Source organism: Lontra canadensis, unplaced genomic scaffold (assembly GCF_010015895.1).
Source record: "Lontra canadensis isolate GAN:19392208 unplaced genomic scaffold, GSC_riverotter_1.0 scaffold52, whole genome shotgun sequence".
Taxonomy (NCBI): domain Eukaryota; kingdom Metazoa; phylum Chordata; class Mammalia; order Carnivora; family Mustelidae; genus Lontra; species Lontra canadensis.
This window is the reverse complement of record NW_022631046.1, coordinates 5445680-5463148: the sequence shown is the minus strand read 5'-3', so window position 1 is coordinate 5463148 and position 17469 is coordinate 5445680.

The following is a 17469-nucleotide window of genomic DNA, read 5'->3' as shown; positions in this document are numbered from 1 at the left end:
TCAGAGCTGCAGTCATCTCAAGGTTCAAATGGGGCAGGATCCATTTCCAAGGTCACTCAGTGGTTATTGGCAAGATTCAGTCCTTTTCAGGTTGTTTGACAAAGGGTCTCAATGACTCGTTGGCTGTTGGCCAGAGGCTGCCCGCCAGAGGCTGCCCATCCTAATCTCCTTGCCACATGGACCTTTCCATGGGGCATCTCACAACATGGCAGCTGGCTTCCTCAGAATGAGTAGGACAGCCAGAGAGTGCCAGCTAGAAAAAAGTCACAGTCCTTTTTAGCCTAATCATACAGGTGATATCCCATCACTTTTGTCCTGTTCTACTTGTTAGAAGCCAGCCATTAAGCCCAGCTCATACTCAAGAGGAGGGGATTTGCCAGCACTTGGGGATAATTAGGGGCAATTTTCGAAGGCTACTTAGCACACTTACACATGGAATCCAAATAAGAAGAGTTGGTTAAAAGGGTCTCCTATTGAATAGAACTGGGCTAAGTTAGACTATTATATCCCTCTCCACCACAATATGACAATAATAATAAATCCATTTGGCAAATGTATTTTAAAGCAATTACTGTATGTTCAAATGCCACCTGATTTATAGGTATTTCTGGAAGTGGTTTTAGCAAACCTGGCTTGTCTTCTCAGGCAAGGTTTTTCTACTACATCTGGCAAATTGAAATTGCCTGACTTTGGTAACTGAGGGAAAACTGGACAGAAGACATACATTCCAGTAGGAATCGAGTGTGCTGCATTCTCCATGTTTCTCCTGACCCACAGGACATGCTGTGTGGTCTGTAAGAGAAAAGCACGTAAATGTAGGCAAAAGTCCCGTGTAAACCGAGAGAAGTATTTGTGGGTGGCTTTAAATGGGTGAGTCTCTTTCCCTGAAGGGATGGGTGTGCCACAATCTTGACCAGCAAGTACAAGCTAATGGATCCTTCTATAGCCCTGTAGTCTAATTTCTGCATTCCAAATATGCAGTCTAGGATATTATTATATACGCTCCAGTCTTAAAATCATTTTAGATCACCGTCCTTTTTCTCTCTGGGATTGGTTAGGTATTTGGATGGGGTAATAAAAAAAAAAAAAGCAGTTATATGGAAGTTCTTAAAAACTCTCTGATGGTATGCCACTTTAATTATTAAGCTTCTTCAGAGGCTATAAGCCAAAGAGAAAAGAATTAGAGCTGGTTAGTTTGTGTCCCTATGGTCCTGAAAATCCTTTGGCTGCTGTAGAGGTGCTTGGAGTTATCCTGAAAGCTTTATCATAATCCAACCATCCTCCCACATTCTCAGTTGCTTTTATTCAGGCACATTCAGAGGTCAGTCTGTAATCCAATGTCACTGCAAAGAGAAAATGCATGATCTGCTTTTTAAACCCCAAACTAAAGCCCTAACCTCTTAATTCATGCATAGCATAAGGACCATGAGATGCCATAAGGCAAAATCCAACATCCCAAATAATAGCTCAGGATTTCCACTAACACATTTTCTGTTTACAAAGGCTAAATCATATTTGAATAGTTTATGCCACACGATCTATGAGACTCCATCATGGCACATACTACGGTGGGATAAGCATTATTATTTTACCATCGACCATGTTTTCTAAAAGAGTTGTCTTATCTGTGATTATTACCGCTATACAACAACATATGAGCCAACCACCCTTTTATATAGTTGGCACTCAGAGGAGCAATTTCACTGATGAATCACAAGGTAACAGCCAAGCCATTAACTTAGTGACTCAGGGTGAAGTGTCTACTGGGGGAAAGCAGCTATAAACAGCTGGACAACAACTATACAACCAACCTCTTAGATGAAAAAGTCCCATTTTTCAAGTACTGATTCAAGCAGGGTAGAGTCCTTGCTATGGAAAACTATCTTTCAGGCACCAGCTCTGTTCTGTACTCAAACTTAGATTCTGGAAATCTGTTTCCAGTGAAGCATGTGTATATCATCTCATTCTATATCTTTCTAATACAGAAGACCTAAGACATTTTAAAAATAAATAAGCAAAAAAAAACGACTACTTGATTGACATTCAGTAACATACCCTCAAGTTTTGAGCCCCCAAGTAATACTTTAGAAGAGGTCCTGTCAACTTCCAGCTTCGTAGTTCCTCCTATTTCATAAACTCTTTTATCCACCCTGGGATCAAAGAACTGAAGAGATCCATATGTAGGTCCACGAACCGAGTTAGAAAAACAGCAGTACACCATGGCTGAAAGAAGCTACAGCTGTAGCTATCACCAAGTAAAACATGAGGAGAAAGTTGGGATTTGCTCACAATTTTCCAGCCTTGGTTTATTTATCCATTAATGGGAATAGTAACACTAGCCTTTAGGAGCTATTGAGAGACAGAAAGAGATCTAGTGTGTTTAGAACTTGACACTCAACACATCTCCATGTCTCTGAACCCACACTACAAAAGGGAGGGACACATTAGGGAACTTCCAGGCACCGTTGTCAGCCAGAGCCAATGAGAATCCTAGTTCTGCCACTTACTAGTTCTAGAAACTTGAACAGTTTACCTAACCTCTCTAGGCTTCAGTATTATTGTCAGGGATTATCATGCCTAGCCAGCTGGATCCTGCCAGGTAGAGGATGTTAAATGGAAGTAGACCCTCTCTATTGCTAGTAAAATGCTTCCGTTTGCCCCACGATTGGCTTAGAAATTCTGACGTCATGGAGGAAGCACTGCAGCTGTCCCCCCGGTAATTCATTCTGTTCTCGTGTGGCACGGAGCTGGTCCGGGGAACTGAGAGTGAGAGTAAGGTGAGAGTAAGCCCAAACGTACACCTTGGTCTGGGTCTAGGAGTGTGAAGCCTCTGAATCTGAGGGCATTGTTGTTCCGATGATTAACCAAAGGTGATAACGGTTTTCCAGACAGCAGTGATAACTGCTTATCACCATTCAATACACAGAAAATGTATCCGTGCTTCTGTCTGTTTCAGCGTCCCGCAGGCAATTACCGAGTGCTTATGATGTGCTACGCATTGTACTAGGCATTCCAGAACAGCACCATGGCTTGCTTTCTTCCCCAGAAAAGGAGACAACGGCCTCTGTGTCCATGTCCAAAGCACCTCCTTTCCCACCATGGCTCCAGCAAAATAATGATAAAATAATAATAGCACCTCCTGGTTGGCATTATTTTGAAACAATTACTTTTCGGCTCCAAATGCCAAATCATAAGAACCATGCCCCAGTCCCCAGGGACCTCAAGAGGCAGTAGACAGGATCTTCTGGAAATGTTTAAATGAAGGAAAGCTTAGGGATCGCCTAGAGTCGGCTTGCGTCGCCAAGGGAGTGAGACAAGCCCAAGTTTTCAGCTGGGGTATTCAGTTCACTCAGCAAGAGGGGGAAAGAATAGAGGAACTTGGTCTGCTGTAATAAGTTGCAAGTCTCTGGGTTACTAGTCAACATCCTTAAATGTTACAAGCGAACGTCAAAACGGTGCTCTCCAGAATTCCAGAATGTTCACGCGGAGCGCTCTGAGGCCTGCTCAAGGCTTGCAAACATGTGTGAGCATATCTGAAAGCTCCTCGCTCCTCGTGTGAGGGATGGGAATAATGAGCTCGTTATGACTGTCAGCGTGAATGCTCTTTATCATTAATAAGGCCTAATAAAAGCACACATTAGTACTGCTGTTATTGTCATCATTTTTTTGACATAGAGATTAAAAAGTGACTGGAGCTACTTGCGTAAGTCATATTAGTACAGAGCCTTGAATGCCAGACTCACAGGGTCTGGCTATGCCCAATAAACAGTGGCTAGTTTTTGTCTTGTTTGCTTGCTTTTCGCAGAGGATTGTGTTCTTTTGACTCAGTTTTTAGCAAGATCAGCAATAGTAAGCAGGAAGAAAAGAATGGTGGGAAGAGAAAAGGGGTAGGAAGGCTGAGAGCTCAGACAAGAAGCCTTCAAAGAATCTCCCTTTCTTGCTCTCTCCCTTTTTTTAAATGTCTCCGGAGAAGCCAACTCGCACGGCAGCTTGCAACTGTGGTTCCAGAACCGTGTGCAAAATCCGCATGCAGCTTGCTGAGCCACTTCATTAGCATCCCTCCACGTCATACTTCTCATTAATCAGGGAACTAATTTGAGCCGGTGTGAAAGGGTGGCCAAATGGCCAACAGAAGGGGCCGAGTAACAAAGGTGACAGGGTGGGTGGCTCCCGAGAGGTAGAGCAGGGTAACCGCTGAGAAGCAACAGCCGGGCCGTCCAACCTGGTTTGCAGCGAGCAGGAGAGGCACGGCATCTTTGGAGCAAATGAAGCCTGCAGACGGCAAGGTGAACAGGCAGCATCCCACGCAGGAGGTACGACCAGAGACAGCAGAGGGTCACTGGAGGGCTGGGCCCCCCAGCAGGGAGGATGCAGAGCTCAGGGCAAGCTCCAGCCTTCTCAGTAACACTTATCCACATGGATGGACACGCCATCTGGGGCAGCATTTTTTATTGTTGCTGTATTGCTTCAGCTCTTTTGCTTTTTTTTTTTTTTTTTTTTTTAATATGGGAAGCAAAGATGTCTGTATGGTCTAGATGGAGATATATAAGCACACATACTTCACAAACTGTGCTATTGGGTAACACAGGTGTAATTCCTCCACTGAACTCTGCAGAGAGTTTTCTTAAATTCATAGCTGTCCCCTTGACAAAGTATCCTTTGCTTTCATGACTTGGGGGGTTATTTTCAGATCACAGAGTATCCACTTCATTATAGACATCAGTGAGGCGGCACATCTTTACGTTCTAGGCTCAATAGAAGCTGAGTTTTTAATAAAGAGAAAACGGTAAAGTGGGGCACCCTTAAAATTCAGAATTCCTTTCCTGATTGGCTTGTAGTGTGTCTTCACACCGTCTTAGGCATTGTCTTTTAGAAAGGAAAAGATTTTGGTTTCTCTTGGGGGAAACGTAGCAACTACTAGGGCTGCAAAAACCAAATAAATATGTGCTTTTGCTGAAACGCAAAAATCAAAATGGTACTTCTTATTTTCTCAGAAAGAGCCCATTTGTGCTGGAATACTGTACCAACCTTCTGCCAACCTTTGGCAGACAGACATGTGACATTTCCTTTGCCACATAGACAGTCACAACTCTGCCACATCTTCTGAGGTTCTCAGTAGTACCCTAACAGTCAACGCTGCATTTCCCTGGCCTTTATTATGCAATAGCAACTTTTAACACCCATAAAATATATATGTCACTGCATATGCTTTCTAGGCCTATGGATTTGTTTTATAAATAGAAAAATACCAAAAATAGTTTTCCAAAGCTTTGGGTCTTTAGAGGGATGCCTCTCTGTAGACATGAAATAATTTAAAAAAAAAAAAAAGGAAAAATCTTGCTAGAATAATCGATCCTACTACTCCAGTTGTCTTCCTTGTCAGATCTAGGTAATATTAGGAATATGGTTAATGCCTTTAAGTTTGACCAACCTAATGACTGATTTATCTTAACAATTTTATCAAGGATCCCAGTTTTGTCTCACAGGACATGCCCGCCAAGTTACTGAGAAACTGCCTTAGGCAGAGTACCAAAGCCCGATGTTCAGCCCTCTAATTTTTTGCCCAAATGAGATGGAGGCCAGGACTCTAAAATCCAATCACAGTTACTTTCAAAGATATTTTACAGATGTCCTGTTCCAGTTTCCGGAGTGACTCTGGTATCACCATTGACATTGTCACTCACATTGACGATAATCATGTACCAGCTGCCTCTCTGAAGTAGCAAACATGTTTGATGGTAGTGTTTCTCTTGGACCACTCATTCACTAATTTTTTTTTAACCAACAAGTAAATTATTCAATTGCTGTTATGTACCAAGTGTTGTCCTAGATGCTAAGGGCGCAGACATTAGTAAGTTATAATCCCTTCCCTCGTAGTCTGCTCATAGTTTAGGAAGAAGAAGTGCCGTGGAAATTTATAGGATAAATCAATACTATAAAATATGTGTATCCAAAGTGCTCCATTTAAAAGGAAGGGACAAGTGGTTAGTTATGCTTGCTGGGAAGCAAGAGCCGGTGACAGTCTCATATTCAAGGTAAAACTGGAAGGAGTACAGAGTATTCATTCTTTCATTCAGCAAATATTTACTGAGCACCTACTGCAAAGGAGAGCTATTCTAGTCACTGGGGATACATCAGTGATCAAACAAAAAATTTCCACTCTCATGAGGTTTTTATTATAGTGAGAGGAGAGTAATTTAAAACAAAACAAACTACGGGTGCCCGCGTGACTCAGTCCATTAAGCAACTGACTCTTGGTTTCGGCTGAGGTCATGATCTCAGGGTGGTGAGATAGAGGCCCCCCTCCCCCCACCCATCCTCCCCAACCACCCATCCCCCCCTTCTGGCTCCATGCTCAGAGGAGAGTCTGCTTAAAGATTCTTCCTCTCTCTCCCTCTGTCCCTCCCTCTGCTGCTCTCTCTCTCTCTCAATAAATAAATAAGTAAAATTTTTAAAATTTTTTGAAAATCTAAATAGGTAAAATATGTTTTTTTGGGTAACCATAGGATTTATGCTTATGAATAAAAAAAAAAAAAGGAGAGTATCAAGAGTGGGAGAGGTTGCAATTTTAAGTAGGTGATCAAGGGAGCCTTCTCTGAGATAACGACATTGGAACAGAAGCCTAGAGGAAGTAAGGGAACAAGCCGTGCAGGTATCTAGGGAAAGAGCATTTCAAGCAAATAGAACAGAGTGTTCAAAATCCCAGAGGCTGGATGTAGCTCCCATTTTTGAGAAACAGCAATGAAGCAAGTGTGGCTGGAGCCCAGTGAAGTGAGATCCGAGAACTGAGCAGCCCCTTAGAGGTTATGCTAAGAATGCAGGCTTTTATTCTGAATTCTTTAGGAAGCCAGTGGAGGATTGGAGCAGAGTGATACTATCTGCCTTCCACTCCAAAAGTATTGACCACAGTCTGTAAAAGGTCAGTCTGTAAAGAGTAGCAGTAGGGAGACCCATCAGGAAGCTACTGCTGTAATGCGGGCTAGGAATGGGTCAGGGAACAGGTTCCAGGAAGGCAGCAGTGAAGGTACTGAGAATTGATCCGTTTGGGGATTACATTTTGAAGGGAGAACGGATGGGGGTTATTAATAGATTTGACAAGGGTTATGAGAGCCAGAGAGTCAAGTATGTCTTGGAGGATTTTAGCCGAAACTGTAAGGATAGAGTTGTCACAACAGAGCTCACCTCAGTTAAGTGGAGGAGAAATTTTTGAGCATCTCTATGTGTTAGTGTCTGCATGGTGGAAGGAGGGTAATTAAACACTGTTGATCAGCATGATTCATTTGTATTACAAAAAGGCATTTCTCCACAACTTAATAAGAATAAAACTCCATCTTCAGAAGAGAAGAAACAGACTGAAAGCTCTATGCTTTGTGATTCAGAGACAAGCAGGAGAAAATCCCCAATGATGTCAAAGATTGGACACAGTCCTCCCTCTCCAAATTTCCAGATGATTCCAAAAGTGCTAAAGAGCAAAGTTAAACATTGCATTTATGATGGCATTTAAATCTCAGTTTTGTTGAGGATAAGAGGTTTCTCCTTTTTTAAAAAAATCAAGTATGGCTACATAATTAAATGAAAAAACAATTGTTGGGATTTTTTTCCCATTGATCTGGCCTTTATTTATTGAGCACCTACTATGTCCCAACCACTATTCTAGGCAATGGGCATATACCAATGGAAAGATGGCCACAGACCCTTATTTCACAGAGCTTCATATTTTATAGTGAAGACAGACGTTGGACAAGTAATTAGGAAATGAGGCATGAGTTTCCAATAAATTGCATCCTTGTGGCAGGCGCCAGACCACCAGGGATGTGACACGTGTGTATTCTCTTCTAATACGAGGAGTGCTTGGGGGGAAATGTTTCATGAAAACTAACTTAATTTAGGAATCTTGATAGCTTGGAATGGAAAAGACATTTAGAATTGTGTTACTTTGGTCCTCTAATCACCAAGAATGGATTAAATAAGCAAGCATTTTATTAGGGAAAATTCCTGTGAGATAAAAACTAGAACAGAGTGGGAGGAAGTAGGAAGAGCCATCCAATCATGATGCATGTGTGAACTTAGTGAGGGAGATGGGCCTGTTGGAAGGTCAGGTGGAAACACGCTAGTTTGCCATGCAATCTAAAGCATTTTTGTACTGAAACTGAATGTTCTCATCCCCGCCACCCTCCATTGTGGGCTGGGAGCAACCAGGGGGGCATGGCCTGTGTGTGTGAAAGTTGGGACAGTTGTAAGAGTACAAAAGGTGACGGCTGAGTCTTCAGCCAGTGCTGCTGAGCTTTTTGGTCAGTGATGTACCCTACAATGGGACCTCTTTGAGGTGCATTCTCATGGCTGCTGAAAGATGTTTTTTCCTTAATAAGCATAGTCTTTGGAGTCAGAAATAACCTTGGTTGACTCCAGTCTCAGCCACTTAATAATTTTCTGACACTGGGCAAATTACTTGAATCAACTGTCGTGGTTAAATGAAATAATATCTGTAATGTGCACCACACAGAGCCTAGAACATAAAAGGTAATCAGTAAAAGTTATACCTGCCTTTTTTCCATTTAGCTCTAAAATGCATTCATTTATTCAACCTGCGTTTCTGAGAATCTACTATACGCAAGGTGTAACACCTTGCCATTCGAGTGTCTGGCTTTTCCAAACCATCATGCTGTGCCAACCAGCCCTCCCATCTGAATTGTCTGCATGTTAAACTGGAGAGAGTACCATGTGTCAGTTTGCCCTTCAGCATGCTCCCCAAAAGCCCTTTTAAGGCCTCCTTATCGTCAGGGCAGAACACATGTACTCTTGCTCCAGGCATGTGAACTTGTCCTCAGAGCATCCAGATAGGACCCAACTGAAATCAATTTAGATAGGCCTTGATTATATTTCAGTGATGCAAGAACTTTTCCAAGAATATAGAAAACTCTTTAGGTATTCTAGGGAAATAATTGTTAATAATAATTAATTCAATGAGGCTCAGTTAGACCTGAGAGAACCAGCTTCAATTCTCAGCATGATTTATAGACTTGCTCTATGACATTAGGAAAGTTATTTGCCCCTATCTGGGTCTCATGCCCTCATCTGTGAAATCTGTGTGTGCAAGGCAGTATGGGAGGAGGGGGCAAAGGAAGACAGGTGTCAGTTACTGGGCACCTAAAATGTCCCAAGTGCTAAGTTAGGAGCTTTGCGGTCATCACTGCAATTAACCATCAAGCAAGCTTTTGAGGGAGAATCACTTATTTCTGTATATGTATATTCCTTCAACAAATTCTTAAGAGCCTCCTTTGTACTAGACATTGTATTAGGTGGAGGGTATAAGATAGTAAATGAACAAAGCTGTTTTCCTTACCATAACCTGATCACCATTTCAAAGATGAGGACACCTGAAGCTTAGGGAGATGAGCTACACTGGTATTTAGTGGGTAGAGACTCCAAAAAGGTCCTTCTGGCTCCAAAACACAGGACCCATTTCTCTACAGCCAACGTGTGTTTCTCAGTCTTTTTTTTTTTTTTAATAATAATGAAAACCTCCTTTCCCCCACAGAGCTTTCTAGACCCCTTTATCCTAATTGTCCCCCCCCCCGCAAAATAAATAATTTGTCCCATTTTTTGAGCCTTGGAGATCTTAGACGGTAATGTTGAAGATATGTTGGCACCATTGAGCGTGATAGCCCCCCTGTTGAGAATGAACGTGGTAGAGAGCATTCATCACATTCTTTGTGTCTTGATAGGCACCAACTCTTTTCCAGCCCTATGACTGTGGGAATTTAAAAAAAAAAAAAAAAAAATATATATATATATATATATATATATATATATATATATGAGATGAGACATGGTTCCTACTCTCAAAGAAATGATAATTATAATCTAGCTCACACCATTCGGTTTGCAAGGCTCCTAGCCACAAGATCTCAGGATTCCAGTTCTTGACATGATTCTAGGATCACTAGACAGAAATTACAAAGAGAAAATGAACCACCTGGATCTGGCAAATAAGAAAAGTTTTCCTTGTTATAAGTTACTGAATGACCACTGCATGCAACATCTCACCAAGCAGGGTAGATTCTTTCTTATCTTGGAAATCTAAGGGAGTGGATCTGTTAGCAACCACTCCAAATGGGTTTCCATTGTCTCCCCTCTGTATCTTTTATATCCTCACTATCAGCTAGAAGGGCTTGCTGAAATTAATTTGGCTCACAAATGGGCTCATCATAAATAATCTAGACCCCTCTCTTATCACCTATGCCACATTAATGACACTGAATGGGCCCCATTAGGGGCTCTTCTTTTATTCAGAAGAAAGGATTTTGATGAATCCATTGCTTACAGACAGAAGGGAAAAAAAGCAATTCAAAACCACAATTTGAAATTAAACCTTCTGTGGTCTGAACAAGCATGATTGTCAGTTCTTTTATGTGTTTCCAACGTTGCCACAATTAATATTTTAAGAGGAGCTTCACCATTGAAATATTTAGCAACAGAAATCTTAATATTCTTTTCCCGGTAGCCACATTCCATTGCTCAGCAAAGCAGGGGGAGCCCCTTTAGAGCGGCAATGGTCCTGCCAGAGGGCAATGGGTCTATGAGTGCAGGGGCTTATACGTGAGCCTCTGTAAAGCCCTTCTGCCTTCACCTCTCAGACTTATGCCCGGGATGCTGAGGAAACAGCTCTCCCTCTCTGCCCCTCTACCGGGCTTATGCCTGGCACCCCAGGGGATAACCACAGTTATTTATAGATAATCCCCTCTTGGAAAAGTCAGATTTTATGATGTGTTTATGACCCTCTCTGACCAAATAAGTTCACTTGGATCAAATTCTCTTGGGGGTAGGGGGTAGTTTTTCACGGATTCAATTTGTTTCTGAAGCTCTGTGCCTGGTGAAGGCATGAAAGGCTGGTCTCTGGCCAGAACCAAAAGATGAAGAGAGGTTGACATTTTAAAGTCCATGTTTGTTCCTCCTAGCTCCTCTTTCCCTGGTTAAAGAGATTTACCTATCTCCAGCTATGGCTTTTCATTCATGCAGGAAGATCCTGAGACAGGATTCTTTGAACACTGGTCACTTACCCTATCTTTACTGGCCAGTGAGAATGATCAGTGTCACAAATCAGCTTATGAACATGTATTGGGGATGGCTGTGAGGTCCTAGCTGGCCAGTCCCAGGCTGAGTCCAAAAGCAGCCTTTGGCACTGATTGACCCCATGCTCTGTTCAGAAATGTCATGCTCATGGCTTCCTAGTTTCTCTCCCATCCCACCTCTCATACAAGTTTCAGGGCCACATTTTCAACTCATGGCTCAATATTTTGGGAGCATCAGACTCTTTATATCTAACACTAACCCTCAAAATCATATCCCACAAAACAAATCTGCACATTTCTGTTTCTACAAATGACTACATCATCTCTCCAGCTACCTGAGCACAAGAACTTGGAGTGCTTTTTGATTCCCTTTTCCAGCCTCTGTACCTCCTGCTCAGCTAACATTTGCTTCCCTCCCTTTCCCTTTAACGCTCACTGATTGTAGTATCTCCCCTGCATTGTATCAGGAAAGCAGTCGAGACCTTCACCTATGCCTTTGATGCAGCCCCTGTCACCTCTCCTCCAGGGCTGAGGCGGTCCAGTACTCTCATTGCTTTAGATTCTCCCTCTCCTACCAGCTCCCTGTTATAGGGCTTGGAAGGTCTCTACTGCACTCTGACCTTGTCATTTACGGCCAGAGCTCTTTCATCTTCCCGAAAATTAGAAATAATATCTTCCTCACAAGGGTGTGGTAAAAATAATTTAAAATAACCAGTCCAAACTGTCTGGCTCATTGAAAGCACTTAAATCATGCATTCAACAAAATCCTTCTGCATTTCTGAACACTGGGCAAGGCACTAGGAATAATATCAGGAACATGTATTCATCCTTACTACTGGTCAGCCACTGTTCTAAATGCTTTTCACACGTTAACTCATTTAATAATTACAACAAATAGTTCTGATCATCATTGATTAGACAAGTAGTGACAATTATTATGTCCAGATGAAGATACAAGGTGTGGAGAGAGTAAGGTCAAATAAAAGTCAAACCCAGACAGGTCTTAACCAGTGCTGCTACTTTCTCTAAGAATGTCTCAAACTCTAGCATCTCATGCTCTGTAGACAAGAAAATAATTACAGCATAGTATAATAAGTGCTTAGGGACACCCAGATGGCCCAGTTGGTTGAGCTTCTGACCCTTGATTTCAACTCAGGTCATAATCTCAGGGTCATCGGATCAAGCCCCACACTGGGCTCCAGGCTCCATACTCAGCAGGGAGTCTGCTTCTCTCCTTCTCTCTCTCTCTCTCTCTCTCTCTCTCTCTCTCCCTTCCCCCACCAACCCTACTTATGCTCTCTTTCTCTATAAAATAAATAAATAAATCTTTTTTTAAAAAGTACTTAGACTCAAGGAGTCCTAGGGTATGATAAGAGCATAAAAGAAGGGACAAATATTTATGGAGAGGATCAGCAAAGCTAAGCTTTGAAAGACAAATGTTAGTTTCCTTTTCTTTATTGGTCTTTTCCCTCTTCGATGATTCCAATCTCATTGCCAGAGTAATCAAAGTACAGCTCTGGTATTATCATTCTCCTGCTTACAATGCTCAGATTTTCATTGCCTATACAATAAAGACTGATTCCCTGAACTTGGCATTCCTGTCTTTTCCCCTGTCCAGATCCCTTATCTGTACTCCTGCATTGTCTTTCTCCAGAAGACCCTTCATCCTATCCATCCTTGTGTCTACTCCCTCTCTGTTCTTCAAAACTATTACTGTTCATTTAAACTTTCACTAAATGTTCCTCTAAACATCATCCCCTCTCCCTTGAAATGCCAAGATTCCATTACATTCAATCTTGTATTACAGATTGTAATATACATATACAAATAGACATTAATATAAAATATACAGATACATTTATATACATATACATGTCTCTTCTACTTCATATGAAGTTCCTTGAGACAAAGCTTCTTTTACATCTCTATGCAAGACGGGATGCTAAAACTGTGCTAAATGGAGATCCAGAAAGTAGGAATCTTCACAGACTCCTCTTCACTGACATCTCTGCCCTTCCCTCCAACACAGTCACCCCAAATCCTATCCTTAGTTCCTGCTAAACAGCTCTTACCTCAAGTCACTTGGCAGAGGTGGTGCAGGCAGGAACTAGTCTCCTCGGGAGACTGGCAACTGAGGCAGCACAGGAGGCGGTGGGAGCTCGAGGCCCAGGAGCTGAGGACTCACCTGAGACAAGATGGTGGGGAAGTAGGAGGCTCCCTTTCAACCTGTACCCTAAAGTGAGCTGATTACCTTCCAAAGAACTCCGATCACCCATGAAATCAGCCTGAGATCAGAATTATACACGTCTGGATCTCTACAGGAGCAGGAGACGCCAGTGGGCAGTGTTTCTGTGTTTTTGTGTTTGTCCTGATAGTATATAAATCTTACACTTGGGGTTCTTTTTGACGAGGTTCTTCCTTTATTTGCACATATATATATATATATATATGCATTTTTTTTTCTCTTGTCATATACTTTTATCAGTCTTTTTGTTTGTCTGTTTTTGTTTGTATACTTCATAAATCTTACCTTGGGGCCCATTTGGGCTGAACCTTCTCTTTTATCTTCCCTTTCTTTCCTGTCTCTCTCTCTCTTTTTTTTTTTCTTTTTCTTTTCTTTTTTCTCTCATTTGGGTGGGGAATCCTGATTGCTCAGAAGTGTTCCAGGGTGCACCTTGACTGCAACATGGTTGATACATCCAGCTACATCCATTCAGCCATCTCTCACCAAAATGACTAGGAGGAGGAATGCCCAACAGAAGAAAAATACAGAGAGGATGGGCCTTCTGCAACAGAGCTAATGGCTATCAACATAGACAATATGTCGGAAAGAGAATTCAGGCTAACAATTATCCAGGCAATAGCTAGGTTGGAGAAAGCCATGAATGACCAAACGGAATTGATTAGAGCCAACAGAAAGCGACCAGAGTTGATGTTCACAATGTTAGGGCAGAGCTGAAAGCTACCAGGGATGAAGTTCACAATGCTCTCAATGAGTTCCAATCTAATCTAAATTCTCTCAAAGCTAGGGTAACTGAGACAGAAGATAGAATTAGTGATCTGGAGGACAAACAGATAGAGAGAAAGGATCAGGAGGAAGCCTGGAACAAACAGCTTAGAAGCCACGAAAACAGAATCAGGGAAATAAGTGATGCCATGAAATGTTCCAACATCAGAATTATTGGAATCCCTGAAGGGGAGGAGAAAGAAAGAAGTCTAGAAGATATAGTGGAACAAGTTCATGAAAATTTGCCCAATCTCGTGAATGGAACCAGCGTTCATGTACTAGAGGCCGAATGGTCTCCACCCAAGATTATACATTCCAGAAAAACATCAAGGCACCTGATAGTCAAACTGAGGAATCATAATTGAAGATATAATCTCTTGAAAGGCGCTAGGAAAAAGAGACTCCTTCCTTACAGAGGAAAGCCCATCAGAATAACGTCAGACCTGTCCACAGAGACCTGGCAAGCCAGAAAGGGCTGACAAGATATATTCAGGGCTCTAAATGAGAAGAACATGCAGCCAAGAATACTTTATCCAGCAAGACTGACATTCAAAATGGATGGAGAGATAAAGAGTTTCCAAGACCGGCAAGGCTTAAAAGACTATGCAACCACCAAGCCAACACTGCAGGAAATATTAAGGGGGGGTTCTATAAAAGAGGAAAAACCCTAGGAATAGCATTGAACAGAAATATAGAGACAATCTACAGAAAGAAAGACTTCAAAGGTAACACGATGTCAATAAAAATGTATCTATCGATAATCACTCTCAATGTGAATGGCCTAAATGCGCCCACAAAATGGCACAGGGTTGCAGATTGGATAAAACGACAGGACCCATCCATATGTTGTCTACAAGAAACCCATTTTGAACCTAAAGATACACCCAGACTGAAAGTGAAGGGATGGAGAAGCATCTTTCATGCCAATGGGCCTCAAAAGGAGGTCGGGGTAGCGATTCTCATATCAGATAAATTAGATTTTAAACTAAAGACGGTAGTCAGAGATACAGAAGGACACTACATAATTCTTAAAGGGACTATCCACCAAGATGATCTAACAATTGTAAATATCTGTGCCCCCAATATGGGAGCAGCCAATTACATAAGAAAACTGTTAATCAAGATAAAGAGTCATATTGATATGAATACATTAATAGTAGGAGATCTTAACATGCCTCTCTCAGAAGTAGATCATCGAAGCAGAAAATCAATAAAGAAACAAGAGCATTGAATGACACATTGGACCAGATGGACCTCATAGATATATACAGAACATTCCACCCTAAAACGACAGAATACTCATTCTTCTCAAGTGCACATGGAACCTTCTCAAGAATAGACCACATACTGGGTCACAAATCAGGACTCAACTGATACCAAAAGACTGAGATTATTCCCTGCACATTCTCAGATCACAATGCTTTGAAACTGGAGCTCAATCACAAGGAAAAGTTCCGAAGGAACTCAAACACCTGGACACTAAAGACCACCTTGCTTAAGAATGCTTGGATCAACCAGGAGATCAAAGAAGAACTGAAACAATTCATGGAAACCAATGAGAATGAAGAAACTTTGGTCCAAAACCTCTGGGATACAACAAAGGCAGTCCTAAGAGGGAAATACATAGCCATCCAAGCCTCCCTCAAAAAAATTGAAGAATCCAGAATACAGCATCTGTCTCTACACCTTAAAGAACTGGAGAATCAACAACAAATCAAACCAACTCCACACATAAGAAGGGAAATAATCAAGATTAGAGCTGAGATCAATGAGGTAGAAACCAGAGCTACAGTAGAACATATCAATGAAACTAGAAGCTAGTTTTTTGAAAGAATCAATAAGATCGATAAACCATTGGCCACACTAATCCAAAAGAAAAGAGAAAAAGCCCAAATTCATAAAATTATGAATGAAAAGGGAGAGATCACAGCTAACACCAAGGAAGTAGAAACAATCATCAGAAGTTATTATCAACAGTTATATGCCAATAAGCTAAGCCACCTAGATGAAATGGATGCATTCCTGGAAAACTATAAACTCCCAAAATTGAACCAAGAAGAAATTGACAACCTGAATAGACCAATATCTAGTAACGACATTGAAGCAGTGACCAAAAACCTCCCAAAAAACAAGACCCCAGGACCTGATGGATTCCCTGGGGAATTCTACCAAACTTTCAAAGAAGAAATAACACCTATTCTCCTGAAGCTGTTTCAAAAAACTGAAGCAGAAGGAAAATTTCCAGACTCTTTCTGTGAAGCCAGCATTACCTTGATCCCCAAACCAGGCAAAGACCCTACCAAAAAGGAGAATTTCAGACCAATATCACTGATGAATATGGATGTTAAGATTTTCAACAAGATCCTAGCAAACAGGATCCAATAGCACATTAAAAAGATTATCCGCCATGACCAGGTGGGATTCATTCCTGGGCTACAAGGATGGTTCAACATTCACAAATCAATCAATGTGATAGAAAAAATTAATTTGAGAAGAGAGAAGAACCACATGGTCCTTTCAATTGATGCAGAAAAAGCATTTGACAAAATCCAGCATCCTTTCCTGATTAAAATGCTTCAAAGTATAGGGATAGAGGGAACATTCCTGAACTTCATAAAATCTATCTATGAAAGACCCACAGCAAATATCATCCTCAATGGGAAAAAGCTTGCAGCCTTCCCATTGAGATCAGGAACACGACAAGGATGCCCACTCTCACCACTCTTGTTCAACATAGTATTAGAAGTCCTAGCAACAGCAGACAACAAAGAGAAATAAAAGGTATCCAAATTGGCAATGAATAAGTCAAACTCTCTCTCTTCGCAGATGACATGATTCTTTATATGGAAAACCCAAAAGACTCCACCCCCAAACTACTAGAACTCATACAACAATTCAGCAACGTGGCAGGATACAAAGTCAATGTACAGAAATCAGTGGCTTTCTTATACACTAACAATGAAAATACAGAAAGGGAAATTAGAGAATTGATTCCATTTACTATAGCACCAAGAACCATAAGATACCTGGGAATAAACCTAACCAAAGAGGTAAAGGATCTGTACTCAAGGAACTACAGAACACTCATGAAAGAAATTGAAGAAGACACAAAAAGATGGAAGACCATTCCAAGCTCTTGGATCGGAAGAATAAACATTGTTAAGATGTCTATACTGCCTAGAGCAATCTATACTTTTAATGCCATTCCGATCAAAATTCCACTGGTATTTTTCAAAGAGCTGGAGCAAAAATTTGTATGGAATCAGAAGAGACCCCGAATCGCTAAGGAAATGTTGAAAAACAAAAATAAAACTGGGGGCATCACGTTACCTGATTTCAAGCTTTACTACAAAGCTGTGATCACCAAGACAGCATGGTACTGGCATAAAA